At 47.1% G+C, this 14593-nt stretch overlaps 1 protein-coding gene across 2 annotated transcripts in view; it reads right to left on the reverse strand.

Moving 5' to 3' along the window:
• The window catches only part of LOC139696112 (uncharacterized), a 1156921-nt gene that overhangs the window by 830847 nt on the left and 311481 nt on the right, over window positions 1-14593 (reverse strand). The gene's annotated exons all lie outside the window — the stretch shown is intronic.

Below are 14593 nucleotides of genomic sequence, written 5' to 3' on the forward strand. Positions count from 1 at the left end.
TGATAGACACACACTTTTCTCTAATTTTAATATTAATGGGAACCCCTTTTCAAAAATATTAAAATGACCCCCTACACATTTTTTTTTAATATTCCAATCCTAGGATTGGTTTACTGCAGCACACATATCTTTCCATCCTACTATTGTATTTGAATGCAAGACAAGGCTGCATATTCTAAGAAGAATTATGTGGTGGTTTCCCGTTGCCTTCCACATCGCAGTACTGCGACCGATTCCACTCTCGCCGCAGTTTTGGCAGCTGATGCCGGGCCTACCCACTCGGTCTGTGCCACCAGTGCCTAAACAGCTGCCTTTCACCATGGGTTCAGGGGTCTAGTTTTCAGGTTGCCTCGTTCCAAAATACCATTATTATGGTTTTTCTGTTAATATTTGGTTACCTCCTTCAATTTTTTTCTAAGCCGGAAAAATTTCCGCCGGTCACGGGATTTGTGACACGCTACCTCTGGACTACTCCCGCCCCAGATATATGAATATTATATTTTTCACATAATATTCATATGCAATCAACACTTTCACAGAATGGTCAGTGGTGTACATAAGCACAACAATGAGAATCAATCACGGAACTAAGGTAAAATCTAACATTAAATCTCTTGTATTAATTGTAAGCATGTTCTCGCAGCGATGAAGTTGAAAATGCGTTATTACTCGTAGTCCCACCTTCCAACGGTAAGAGATAATTATTATCATTATTATTTTAATCGGTAGGTATTACCGTTTAAGAAGGTCTTGGAGGGAAAGCCTACCTTACGTTCTCTCCTCTATATATCCGGTTCTTCAAGCATCAAACATTGCAAATCAAATGCTCAGCATCCAATTTTCTTCTACTTTATTTGCGTTTCTTGCAACAATTTCTCGCAACCTTCTTACGAATTTAGTTCACTTACTTACATACTGCTGGGAGTCGAGAATTAACGATTAGTTAATAAGAATGTTACCGACAAGAGGAATGCCCAATATTTCGCACACTCGCTACTAGCGCCTTTGCGGTCGACATACAAAACGAAAAAAATAACACAACCCCCAAGCGCAGCGTCAAATTTATTCCATTAATTTACAAAATTCTCATTATAAATAATAAACTGATAGAAGCACTATTCCACTGGATTGAGTTTATTTTTACGAATGGGTTTAGATGTATTGCTTCATCATCAGGTAACAAAATGAATTTGAGTGTCGTCTTTTATGCATTTTACATTCCGGAAGGAAGTAGTAGTGTTTCAAACAAGGTCGAAACTCTGTATTCCGCTATGCTTTGCTATTGTCTATGCATCCACCCTTCTCTCCCTCCCCTCCCCCGTTTCATACACCACATCAACTCCCCTCCTTCCACAATGTAAAATGTATATAAAATGGCACCCAACACCATTTTGTGAATGCAACAATTTCAGAGTGTAAAAATCATTCGCCTTGACCACCCGATGAAGATGCAATACATCGAAACCCAGTCGTAAAAATAAGTTTAATCCAGTGGAATCTAGCAGTAATTCATTAAGTTTGATTTCCATCACTTCACGCTTGAAACTACTCAATTCTCATAATACTTGACTGATTTAAGCAATACTCCTTTGGGAAAGTGGTTTCGCGTTGAATACCTAATGATTTTTGCGAAGATTCAGCTCGCATGACAATCATAATTTTGGCGTAAGCTCACTTTGACCGGTAACACCTTTTTCAAACCCACACTCTCTCTCTATGAGTATTAGATGCACTAACTATGTAGTATACAAGTATACACCTCTTCTAACACCATGGGGTTCAGCACAGGTAACACCATGAAATTGCCACATTTTATCAGGAAGTTTCGCTAGACTGCTGAAGGGGAGGGGGGAGAGCCGGTTGGCGGAGGAAAAGAAAGGGGGCGTGTCAGGGACAGATAGCCAAGAGATCAGGAAAGTTCCGCTGAGGGGTGGAAGTTGGTGGCACGTCTTGAAGAAGAGATGGATGAACAAGGCGACGGCGGGGTGAGACGGGGGGGGGGGGGGTGGGATCCATCCTGACGCTTCTTAAAGGGGCTTCGGACGAGAGGGAGAGGTCAACAGGGGGGGAGGGGGAAGAGAAGGAATCTCCAATCAGAGGCACGAGGGGATAATGGGAAGTGTCCAGGCACACCTTTCCGCACAATCTTCCTTTAAGGCAACCGGACGGGAAAATATCGCGGTCAGCGATGGCTTTTCTTCCCCTGACATCGGAGACCTGAGACGGAGATTGGGAAGGAAAAAGTGCGTCAGGGAGAAATATAAAGGGCAAGACAAAATCCTCATACCACCTCCGAGCCGTACCCTTCCGAAAATAATGGGCAGTAATGAGATTCTGAGAAAAAAAATTTTCTTACACCTTTGGACTCGGAAGGGGATGAAATACGTTTTGTTGGGCAAGTAAAATACCAGCTAATTACCATATCTCGGGATATAACACTGTGGGAAGAAGGCGAGGAACATTTGCGGGGCTGCATTCAGAGAATCGAAAATCATCAAACAAAAAAGGTGGGGATTTTTTGAATGAAAACAAACATCATGTAGGAGCGCTATTTGGGGATGTTGACCTTGACAACGCGTCGATTGCTAGCGACAGACTTGCGCAGGAGGCATTACTTTCGGAAATGCAGAATTATAGACAGTAGAAGCGCATGTACTAATAGTTATCACCCTCTATATATTAACAATTTCACGGGCGTAAAAATCATTCGCCTTGACCGGGATCCCTTTGGACTTTACGCTTTCTACAATTTGAATGATATATTTATTTATGCACACACACACACAAGCACACACACACACACACACACACACATATATATATATATATATATATATATATATATATATATATTTATTTATTTATTTATCTTGGGAATGATAATTGAGGTGGTTTCCCGTTGCCTTCCTAAATAGTGTTTTTAACGTGACACCATCACTTACTGGCCGCCCCACTGGGGTCAGACGCCATTGCACCCGCCTCACTGAGGAACAGACGCTGCGTGCACTACCTTTCGTCTGGCTCCTAACCTTCGACCTATCTGGCATGGATGACCCTACCAGGAGCAATTATTATTACTCACGCCAGCACAGCTCTAGGGGTTATCGTAACGCAGAAGCCCTTCCACCACGTCAAGGTTGTAGTCCGGGGAGGTAGGAAAAGTGGATGAAGGGAGTTTTGACTGGCAGTGAGATGTAGAAGACTGTGATAGAGGGGAAAACGTTGGGCAAACGAGGAAAGGGAAGGAATAGGATTGGGATTTCGGACGGGATGAAGAGTAGACCTGACCGGGAGGAAGGTACCGGGAAGAAGGTACTCAGAGATGAAGAGTAGACCTGACCTGATGTAGAGTAGGAATATTTATTTAGGAGCTGTGTCTATCCAAAAACCTACCTTAACCGGTAGATTACCTAATAAAATAATAATTTTATATATATATATATATATAAATATATATCCTCATTTATATAGAAACAGATACGAGGAAAAGAGATAGGAACACACACAAAGGACGAACACAGGAGAGGTGGGGAAGGCGGAATCAAGCAGGTCACGAATGTAAAACTATTTCCTAGACCGGGATTTGAACTCCGGATCTTTCCACTTGCCGGGCGGAAGCTCTTAACCACTTGAGCTATCCAGGAAACGTCATTTACACTGAAATCTGCGATGCTTTATGCAACCAAGTGCCCCGATTCTTTGGCCAAGAGATGGCGTTAGGGAGCTGTTTCACCCACCCCCTTTATTTGTGTTCCTATCCCTTTTCCTTTTTTCTGTTTCTATATTTAATTGAATATATATATATATATATATATATATATATATATAATATATATATATATAAGCAAAGTTAAATCGTTATCGGGAAGTAAGAAAGGAAGAGCTATGCTAACAGTTAGAGATAAGGGGGGTAAGGTAATAGTTGACGCAGGAAAGATCCGGTTCGTTGATAGAGAGAGCCCGCTATGCCTCGTGCAGTTAAGGCCGACTCAGCGCTCGCGTTGCCTCAGGAGAGGACGAAGGGGCATCGCCGTACAGCATCAACTGGCGACAGGACGTCGTCGTCTGGAATTGTGTCTCCTGAGGACCTTCGTCGTGTGTTCGGGAGAGGGGAGTCGGCGCCAGCGTCGGCTTCCCCGATCCCGTGGACGGCGAAACCAAAGGAGACCGCTGGCAACGTACCTGCCACAAAAACAGATCCAGCACCAACGGTGACACAGGATAGCTCCAGCGGCCCTTTTCAGGACCAAACTGGAGTTGACGACCAGCAAGGTCGCAAGACCGCCAAGAGGAAGAAAGAAGCGAGAAAAACGGTGCTGCCGGTTTCCTCGCAACCAACTTCGTCTTCGGCGCTCCCAGGTGATGAGGAGGGAGCTGCCCGAGCCCTGGACTCGGGCGACGAGTCGGGCGACGGTTTTACCGTCGTCGGCTCAAAGAAAAAGAAGAAGAAGACGTCAACCCCTACGGACGACGCCATCCCGAGGCCTGCTGCCACCGAAGGAGCACCAACGGTGACAAAAAGGAAGACGCCTCCCATTGTGCTGTATGGCGTCACGGACGTCCAGGGGCTCATCGAGCGACTGGAAAAGGAACTCGGGGACGAGTTTGGATTGGAGGTCAGGCGATCTTCCATCCGACTCGTCACCGAGACCATTGAGGGTCACCGAAAGGCGACTGCGGTACTGGATTCCTTGAGGATCCAATACCACACTCAGCCCATCGAGAGAATTCCCGGGGTGAAGCTTTTCATCAAGGGCGTATCTCGGTGGGTCAGCGATGACAAGGTGACTGCGGCCCTTCAGTCACTTGGCTACGTCGTCAGAAGCCTTCGTCGCCTGACGGTCATGGAGGCTGGGAAACCGGTCCCCATTGATCGCCTCGTGGCGAATGTCGTGAGGACGCCGAGAGCAGTGCAGCCAAGGGACATCCGAAAGCTGCACTACTGCTTCGTCACGGTGGAACAGTGCCGTGGGGGAGGTGGCCCGTTGCAGTGCAATAACTGCATGCGCTTCGGGCACATTTCCCTTGCATGTCGCTGCGCCACCAGGTGCCTTCGGTGTGCTGGAGCCCATCGAGTGGAGGAGTGCTCCAGGGGGAGGACTGACGCAGCCATCTGCGCAAACTGCGGAGGTGACCACGCTGCTGTTGCTCGACGCTGTCCTGTGGTGATGGAGGCCTTCCGCCGCCACAAGGAAAACGGCGACGCGAAAAGAAAGGTTGCTCCGGCTGCTGGGAAGCCGGCGAAGAAACCTGTGCCGGCAAGGGCTGCAGCGAAGAAAGTGGAGGGGGGAAAATCCTTCGCCACGATCTTAAAAGGCCCTTCTCAGGACCAAATGGAGATAGACACGGCGACAAACGCCCGGTACCAGATCTCTTCCCCTCCCCCGAGCACAGAGAGGACCGAGGACTTGTCAACCTCGGCCCCGAAAGTCAAAGGGGAAGTCCTTCCGGGGACAATGGAGAAGGAGAGTACGGCAGAGGACCGGGGAACGTCGACGCCAGCAGGCGCCGCCAAGCCTGTGCCCTCTAAGTCTTCCAAAAAGAAGAAGAAGAACTCCCTTCTAGCTCCTGCGGAGAAGAAGGAGGAAGCTGCAGCGGAAAAGCCAGCCAAAACACCGCCGACCGACGCACCCCCGGACCAGGCAAGGACGGCCCTTGTCAGGACCAACGCTCCCCGTGACCCAGAGATTGCTTCCGCGGCTGTCGCTCCCGTCGCCTCCATTGCTCTGCAGGAGGACCAGGAGCTTTGGGTGACAGTTGCGACGATCTCCAAGACTCTGAGGCGGTACATCAGCAGCAAGCAAGGGCTCCTGCTCCTCTCACTCCTGGAGGAACTGGCGAGCGCAAGATCGGTTTCTTCAGCCAGTCATGGGTAGAGACCCTCTAGTGCTCGTCCAGTGGAACGCCAACGGCATTCTTCGCCGTCGTGAAGAACTTCGGGCGTTCCTCCAGGACAAGAATGCTGCCGTTGCAGCCATCAATGAGACGCATCTCCGTCCGTCCGACGCATGGAGACTCCCCGGCTGGACCATCTTCAGGTCTGATCGGGAACTTCAGCGCCAGGGTGGTCGAACATCAGGAGGTGCGGCCATCCTCGTCCGGAATAACATTGAACACCGAGCGTGCCGAATGATCACTCATCGGAACGCGGAGGCTGTCTCGGTGGACGTCCGGACGCGGGGAGGATGGCTCCGGATATCTTCCCTATACTTCCCGCCAGGGAAGCCCTGGGACCCGGATCTCATCCTGGACCTACTAGGAAACGGCAGCCCGGCCATCATTCTGGGAGACCTCAACGCCAAGCACCCCACCTGGAATTCAAGGTCTCTCAACACGAGAGGACAAGCCCTCCGCGAGCTTGCAGACGACGAGGGACTAACGGTGATTGGCCCGGCGACGGCGACGCACCAGCTTGGAGACGTCCTTGACATTGCAATCTCACGTGGTGTCCGGACGTCTCTCAGTATGCACTCGTGTGTTGAACTGTCGTCGGATCATAACCCGACCATCCTGCTGCTGGGGACCAGAGTTCCAGTGATTCCAGCCAGATCTCAACTTGACCTTTGTGCCGCGGACTGGAAGACCTTCCGAGGGCTCATCGCTGGTAAGCTGCCGAGGGAACTGACTCCACCAACATCGGAGGAGATGGCAGACCAAATGGTCGGTCATCTCACTGCTACCATCACCGCTGCCATTGAGGCTGCGATTCCTAGAAGGGAGAGGCGCTCGTACTACTTGCGTGTGCCGCTTCCTCCCCCGGTTCGCGGACTCATCACGCGCCGGAATAACATCCGCAGGCGCTGGCAGCGGTACAGGACCGACGACCTTCGGCAGCAGCTACATGCGCTTGACCGGGAAGTCCGCTGCGCCCTCCAGGAAGTCCGCTCGGACAACTGGGAGGCGCACCTACGGGAAGATCTCTTGCGGGAGGATGGCGCGGAGGACATGGAAGAGATCTGGAAGATCTGCAGGAAGCTGCGAGGAAGCCAGCGACTGGACCCCATCGTATTCTGCGGTGATGAGGTGGCGACATCTCCCGGGGCGAAGGCAGAAATGCTTGCGACCTATCTCGAGGGCACCTTCAGTCCTAACCCCGGGAACGCGGATTCGGCGGCCATCGAGGAGGAGATCGCGGTGTCGGAGGAAGCGGTGAATGCTGCCCCTGAAGATGCTAAGGCTGCTCCCCAGTTCCGGAAGGAGGACGTTCTGGGCACGATACGATGCTTACGCAAGAGGAAAGCCCCGGGAAATGACGATATACCCAATATCGTCATCCGGGAACTTCCGAATGCAGCGGTGGCGTACCTGACCAGCATCTACAACGGCTGCGTCAGGATTTCCTATTTCCCGACCACTTGGAAGAGAGCGAGGATCATATGTCTCCCGAAGACGTCGAGGACGGAGGTGGGACCCGGAGACTTCCGGCCCATTTCTCTACTCGACGGATTCGGGAAGATGTACGAGAGACTTCTGCTGGAGCCGATAATAGGTTTCGTCCGAGAGGCTGACATCCTCCCGGATGAGCAGTTCGGCTTCCGCGAGCGGCATTCCACGGTCCATCAGCTGGTGAGAACCACGGACTTCATCACGGACGCCTTTAACAGGAAGATGTCGGTGGCAGGCGCATTTTTCGACGTCAGCAAGGCGTTTGACCGCGTCTGGCACCAGGCACTGCTGTTGAAGATGCGGAGACTCCACTTCCCGACGTGGATCATCGAGGTGATCCGCTCCTACCTAAGAGACAGGACCTTCGTCGTTTCCTGGTCTGACTCGTTCTCTGGGGTGCACCGGATCTCCGCTGGTGTCCCCCAGGGTTCGGTTCTCGGGCCAGTATTATTCAACATCTTCTCCCATGACATTCCCAGGAGTCATGGGAGGCACGAGGTCCTGTCACTATACGCGGACGACGCGGCGCTCCTGTGCAGCTCCCGGCGAATATCTTTCGCCGTGGAGAGGCTGCAGATCGTCGTCGACGAGCTACTTTCGTGGTATCGTCGCTGGCGGTTTGCAGTCAATGCCGGGAAAACGAAGGCAATCGTCTTCCATACCGGCAGAGGAGCGCCGACAGAAGAGGAGCTGTCGGTGAATGGAGTCACCCTTCCGTGGGAATCCGAGGTTCTCTACCTCGGAGTGCTGATGGACCGGAAACTCCTTTGGAACGCCCAAGCGCGACGTGTCCGAGGGAAGGCCTTCGCGGCGCTTAACCGGCTTCGGCCGATTATTCGTCCGGGGGTCCTGAGCTCGGAAACGAAGCGTCGACTGTACCGAGCGTGCGTGTTGCCTGTCATCACGTACGCAGCGCCGGTATGGTCAGGAGTGCCGAAGTCTACCCTCGCTCTCATCCAAGTGGTGCAGAACTCTGCGCTACGGTGCATCTTGGGATGCGGGCGCTACGCCCGCGTGGAAGAGATACACCAGGACGGGAACATGGAACCTCTGAACGTCCTTCTTCCGGAGCTGTCTCGAAGATTCTTCGAGAGGGCTGCGGATTCAGACGTCGCCACCATCCGACGCCTCGGAGAGATCCAGGTTTCAACGTGGGACCGCTATAAGCGCCCCATTGCGAGCATGGATCGCCAAGATGCCCTCCCAGCGAAGAAGAGGCCCAGGCTTCAGTAGCAGGGATCGCCAGAACGCCGTGACAACGCAGAAGACGACGCCCTGCCTTAGAAGCCTAGGCGGCTGGAAAGGCAACACAGTGGAGCCCCGACCGGAGTAACGGGGGTCCGTCCACGAGAATTGGAAAGATCCAAGAGAGATGGAAGGAGTATATAGAAGAACTGTATACCAAAGAACTAAGACCAACAGAGTTAGACATTGAAAAAGAAAATGACGTAGAGGAAGACAGCTTAGGTCCAAGCATACTAGACAATGAGATAGAAAGGGCATTAAGGGAGATGAAACAAAATAAGGCCGTGGGGGTAGATAACATTCCCGTGGAACTTTTAAAATGCTTAGGAAAATGTGGTAGGGAGAGGCTATATGGGCTGATCCGTAGTATTTATGAGGAGGGAATCTGGCCGGAAGACTTTGTGAGATCAGTTTTAGTTCCTATTCCGAAAAAGGTAAAGGCCACGTCATGTGAGGACTATAGGACAATTAGTTTGATATCCCACGCAGCTAAGGTTGTTCTCAGGATCATAAACAAAAGGATAGAGAGTAGTAGGGCAAATGATTACTTAGGGAATGATCAGTTTGGGTTTAGGAAGGGGAGAGGTACGCGTGATGCAATTGCAGTATGTAGATTATTAATCGAGAGGAATATAGAACACAACCAGGAGGTATTTGCCTGTTTCGTAGATTTCGAAAAAGCGTTTGATAGAGTAAATTGGGAAAAACTAATGAGTATATTGCAGAAAATATGAATATATTGGAGGGAAAGGAGGCTAATCCGCAACCTGTACATGTCTCAGACTGCTCAGGTGCGGGTGGGAAACGGGGAGTCAGGATGGGCAGTGTTAGGAAGGGGTGTAAGGCAGGGTTGTCCATTATCACCGTTGCTGTTCAACCTGTACGCAGAGGAAATGATTAAAGAGGCATGGGAAGAACTCGAGGTAGGAATGAAAGTGGGCGGGGAATTCGTAAAATCAGTTAGGTTTGCTGATGACCAAGCTTTAGTTTGTCAGTCAGCCAAGGGGTTGCAATCATTGCTTAGTGAATTGGAAATTCAGTGCGACAGGCATGGGATGAGAATCAATATTAATAAAACAAAGGTTATGCGATTTTCTAGAAAGAAAAAGGCCAAGCTTAACATTAAAATAGGTGGGCAAAAAATAGAGCAGGTAGAACAGTTTACGTATCTCGGTAGTGTTTTGGACCAACAAGGTCAAAGTAGTACGGACGTAAGGAGAAGAATTGCGCTAGGCAAAGAGGCTTTCACGAGGAGGAGGGAGTTGATGACAGGGACTTAGAGTAAGGATGTTAAGAAAAGACCCGTAAAAACTTTGATATGGAGCGTAGCTATGTACGGTGCGGAAACGTGGTCATTGAAGCAGGAGGATAGACGTAGATTGGAGGCTTTTGAAATGTGGGTGTGGAGAAGAATGGAGAAGGTGAAATGGACAGAGAAGAAAACAAATGAGGAAGTACTTGGTATGGTGGGCGAAGAGAGGGGTTTGTTGGGAGCAATCCTATGGAGGCAGGAAAAGTGGATGAAGGGGTTGTTGACCGGCAGTGGGATGTTGAAGACTGATAGAGGGTAGAATGTTGGGCAAAAGAGGAAAGGGAAGGAACAGGATAGGGATGCTGGACGGGATGAAGGGAGGAAGAAAGTACTAAGAGATGAAGAGGGACCTGATATAGAGTAGGATGATGGATTTTGTGTTTTGTTAGGAGTAATAAAATATTTGTTTGGTAGTTGTGTCCATCCGAAAACCTACCTTAACCGGTAGATTACCTTAAAAAAAATATATATATATATATATATATATGTGTGTGTGTGTGTGTGTGTGTGTGTGTGGGTGTATGTGTGTATATAGTCGTAGATATACACACACACACGTAGATTCACGATTCACGACACTATTTGGATGACAAATCAAAACTTCTGGGGGAAATCGGAAGGCGAGTGAGAGAGGGATAGAGAGAGAGAGAGAGAGAGAGAGAGAGAGAGAGAGAGCGATGGGAATCTTACGAACTTAAGAGGATTTCCGTCTACGGCAGCGACGAAAGTGGAAGGGAAGCCGTGGAGGTGTGGTGGAGGGTGGGGGAATTTCTAATTCGATTCCGAAGGCAACTACACCGAAATTCGAGCAACTCCCCACAAACACTGCCGGCGGTAAGGAGCGGAGGTTGGGAGGAAATAGGGGGGGGGGGCGTCTCCAGCGAAGACACTTCCCAAAGCCGCGACATTTAAGGATCCAACTCATCCTCATTCTCTTTCGATTCTAAGGATTCAACAAAACATCCTTGTGCGTATGGTTTTATTTATTTTCTCATGAAGATTCTTTCCAGTTCACCATAATGCCCACATTACAAAACTACGTTCCAATCGATATTCTGACACCGTAAACTTTCATAGTTAACTTCGAAAAAATATTGATCATTGATTCCCCTTCCTCCGTCTCCTTTGTAAAGCTTGGCGCAAAAATGTATGAATCCAAATCCTTTATTTAATGAGCTAAAATAATACCTTCAAATTATCCTCGCAGTATAACAAGTCCATACAAAAACGCCAATATTTTGATATTGGTTCACATCATATTACTGGTTATTGGAACACAATATTTTTCAAACAATCACCTCTCAATTCCATTAATTTGAATACGAAACAATTACCAACAATCTTCTAAGGACGAAAATATGTATAAATAGCCCCACATGAAAAATGTGGTCAAAAAGTGGAGAGAGAGGATTGTTCCCGTTCTTCAATAAAGCATTCTCCAGTATTTCCTATTTACATATCTCTTGGAAGAAAAATAATATTTTTAATCCTCTACTTTTATCAAAATTGTATTTACTTCATTTGACGTCCTGTCTTACACCCTTGAATAATCCCTTGCTTGATACCTATGCTGCAATACTACCTAAACCTCGGCACTGCTGTTTCCCATAGCCATAACGGTTGACATCGACGAATGTGAGAAGGTTAATGGAAAGCACCCACGGTTCTTGCGAATTAGATTATATATATATATATATATATATATATATATATATATATATATATATATATAATCTGCCTTCTTCTAATTCTAGTGAGTTTCTTTTCGCTTTTGTGTGTTTGTGTGTTTTTGTATTTGCCCGCTAGTTAGTGATAACTTCATATACATTATATATATATACATTCAAACACGAAATCCCGCCAAACGGCGAATAAATACTCATATATACAGACACAGATATAAGGAAAAGGGATAGGAACACACATAAAGGACGAACACAATAGCGGTGGGGAAGGCGGAATCGAACGGATCACAAGAGTAAAAATATTTCCTTGACCGGGACTCGAACCTCGGATCTTTCCACCCTCCGGGCGGATGCTCTTAACCTATGTTGCCTATGATGTCTATTTCTCCCTTGGTGGGTGAAACAGCCCCCTGACGCCATCTCTTGGCTAAAGAATCGGGGCGCTTGGCGACATATTAGACCCACGGATCTCAGGGTAAATTACGTTTCCTCGATAGCTCAAGTGGTTAAGAGCATCCGCCCGGCAAGTGGAAAGATCCGAGGTTCGAGTCCCGGTCAAGGAAATATTTTTACTCTTGTGATCCGTTCGATTCCGCCTTCCCCACCGCAATTGTGTTCGTCCTTTATGTGTGTTCCTATCCCTTTTCCTTATATCTGTTTCTGTATATATGAGTATATATATATATATATATATATATATATATATATATATATATATATATACTTTACTCTTAAAACTGGAGGCTGAATATATATATATTCATATATATATTCAGCCTCCAGTTTTAAGAGTAAATCACCCTACAGTTCAAAAATCCGAGGACTGTTTTAAGTGTTTCTCCGTTGCCGGCCTCGATCGACAGTCCCAAATTAAACACCATCAACCGTTAAGCGGTTTATAATCTTTTTCCACTAATTTTGTCTTCCTCAGTCCAATTTATAATTCCTCTAGCATATCCGCCACGCTAAATCTCTTCCTCGTAGCAACTTTTAACAAATCTATAGGATTTTCGTTAAACCTTTTCCATTCCTTAATTAACGTTTTCTCCCATGGATCAAAATCATTCGCTGCGTATTCGAAATGCTGTCACACTAAAGCAAAGTAACGCTTCTTCTTTTCCTTTTCATTAAATTTTCACTACTTTCAAATGAAATCTAGCTTCTTTTTTAGGATTTTCCGCGGATCTTCACTGATGTATGCAACGTAAAAAGATTTTTCTGTTAATTTAACACCCAAGTAAATGATATTTTCTAAGATGATTTACCCGATTCCATCTATTTTATGAAATCTCGCACTTGGTTTTTCTTGTCTTTCATCAAAAAACTTCAGTGGTCTACGTTTTATGATAATCAATTGAGAACAATATTCATTACACCACTTCGATAGCTGGTCTACATCGTTCGGACAGTGCCCCGCAATCTTCCCCTTCTGCAAATTATCTAGATTTGTGTGCGCGAATCGGTTCGATCCAGCATTGAAGATGTAATTCCGAGACGCCAATGCTAAAAGGATGGCACCCAAGAACCGTAACTAAGTAGCAGTCTATTCCTGGCTGAACGAGTTAATCAGATTTGAAATTCCATCTCCCTGACAATCAGGAGAGCCAGGAGAGGATCAATACGAAGGGAGGAACGTTGGCTTGGATGGGATCAAGTCTGTGACACGCAGCGAGGAATGAAGATTGAAATGGAAAGGGAAGGTTGCGCGGTGATATTCAATGAAATGAATTAGAATAAAAAAGAATCTCCTGTCGTTCAATGACTGTGAATTTCAATGATCGAAGTAAACTGCGCATGGATGTTTAAATTGAAATTTGAGACTTTTTCTCATGTGTTTTTCGTCCATTTATTTGATGTCGATCCTCACCGCTTTTAAGCCTTCGCGATCTTTCTGATTATTAGTGTAAGGAGTGCTCCATTGAATTTTTCATCGACGTGCAACTAAAACATACCAGGTCTGTCCAATAAATACGCGAACTGATGCCATTAAAAACTTTCTTTTGCAGAAATAAGTCTACATAGATTTTGTCCCCTGTTCAAAGTACTCTCCAGTCGTTACTATGCCCGTATTCCATCTCCTTTTTAACTGTTTATTAAATCACCCTTTAAAGCACCCTCGGCATTTAGGCCTTTTAGTTTTCTCGTCGTTTCTTGCTGTATTTTGTCTTCCACATCTTCCCAGTTATATGTCCCCTCATCACATTTTTGTATTTTGGGAATAAGGAAAAGGTCGCAGGGGAGGCAAGATCTGGGGGAATAAAGAAGATGATCAAGGATCAAGGTGATTGAATTTTTGCCAGAGACTGGCGAATAATCAATGCCGAATGTGCAGGTGCATTGTCTTGGTGAAGGATCCATCCATCGCCTTTAGTCTAATTTGGTCTGGCACGACGCACGCGATCTCTCAAACGCTTGAGAACTGTTAAGGTATAACTCATCATTTACTTTTTGCCCTTCAGGGAGAAATTCATGATGAACAAGACCTTCAACATCAAAGAAAACCAGGAGCATGACTTCGATTTTCGATCGGCTTTTTCTTGAATTTTTGGTTTGATTAAATCTACTTGAACACTTATGTTTTCTTCAGAGCATTCATTCTCGCCGCAAACAGCTGTGAACATTTCAGTAATTTTTGGATGACTTTTACCGCACTTAACCAAAAACCCTGACGTTGATTCGTTGCCCAGTGATTTCGTCAATTTCCATATTCGACAAGCAGTGAAAACTAGAACAACAGAAACTAACATAACTGGCACCGTACGCACAGCTCGACGATCCGTCAAGCACAGAAGCAGGCTCATTGGGTCCTAGGCAACTAGCGCCGCTAGCTATAGTCTGCGTCTTGGCCGCTAGATTGCACCAGTCCGCATATTCATTTGAAAGACCACGTATTCACAAGAGACGACGTGTCAGAGATGGGCATTCAATAGGATTTGGACAGAGAGAGGGTTTTTAAATTAAACAT

This window comes from Hetaerina americana, unplaced genomic scaffold, assembly GCF_022747635.1.
Source record: "Hetaerina americana unplaced genomic scaffold, ioHetAmer1.1.p SCAF_68, whole genome shotgun sequence".
NCBI lineage: Eukaryota > Metazoa > Arthropoda > Insecta > Odonata > Calopterygidae > Hetaerina > Hetaerina americana.